At 50.9% G+C, this 762-nt stretch overlaps 3 non-coding genes across 3 annotated transcripts; all 3 read right to left on the minus strand.

Annotated features, from left to right (window-relative positions):
• Positions 1 to 116: 116 nt before the first annotated feature.
• Positions 117 to 235, minus strand: LOC111475301. The gene has a single exon (XR_002716430.1). It is a non-coding gene; the product is annotated as a 5S ribosomal RNA (ribosomal RNA).
• A 133-nt stretch (positions 236 to 368) lies between these two features.
• Positions 369 to 487, minus strand: LOC111475304. The gene has a single exon (XR_002716432.1). It is a non-coding gene; the product is annotated as a 5S ribosomal RNA (ribosomal RNA).
• A 133-nt stretch (positions 488 to 620) lies between these two features.
• Positions 621 to 739, minus strand: LOC111475306. Its single transcript, XR_002716434.1, has one exon. It is a non-coding gene; the product is annotated as a 5S ribosomal RNA (ribosomal RNA).
• Positions 740 to 762: the final 23 nt, after the last annotated feature.

The raw sequence follows: 762 nt of genomic DNA on the forward strand, positions 1-762 counted from the left end.
AAATCGGATTTAACGCATGCGGGGCGGCATGATCGAAACGCGATGGGCGTGAGCGGGGGAGGTTCTCATTTGTAGAGAAAGGAAGAAAAGAACTGGGAGAAATTGAAAGAAAAAAAAGGGTGCAACAAGAGGACTTCCCAAGTGGTCACCCAACTTAGTACTACTCTCGCCAAAGCACGCTTAACTACGGAGTTTTGATGGGATCCGGTGCATTAGTGCTGGTATGATCGCACCCGACATGCCATGCGCACAAAATCGGATTTAACGCATGCGGGGCGGCATGATCGAAACGCGATGGGCGTGAGCGGGGGAGGTTCTCATTTGTAGAGAAAGCAAGAAAAGAACTGGGAGAAATTGAAAGAAAAAAAGAGGTGCAACACGAGGACTTCCCAAGTGGTCACCCAACTTAGTACTACTCTCGCCCAAGCACGCTTAACTGCGGAGTTCTGATGGGATCCGGTGCATTAGTGCTGGTATGGTCGCACCGGACATGCCATGCGCACAAAATCGGATTTAACGCATGCGGGGCGGCATGATCGAAACGCGATGGGCGTGAGCGGGGGAGGTTCTCATTTGTAGAGAAAGCAAGAAAAGAACTGGGAGAAATTGAACGAAAAAAAGGGGTGCAACACGAGGACTTCCCAAGTGGTCACCCAACTTAGTACTACTCTCGCCCAAGCACGCTAAACTGCGGAGTTCTGATGGGATCCGGTGCATTAGTGCTGGTATGATCGCACCCGACATGCCATGCGCACAAAATCG

This window comes from Cucurbita maxima, unplaced genomic scaffold (assembly GCF_002738345.1).
Source record: "Cucurbita maxima cultivar Rimu unplaced genomic scaffold, Cmax_1.0 Cma_Scf01197, whole genome shotgun sequence".
Classification (NCBI taxonomy): domain Eukaryota; kingdom Viridiplantae; phylum Streptophyta; class Magnoliopsida; order Cucurbitales; family Cucurbitaceae; genus Cucurbita; species Cucurbita maxima.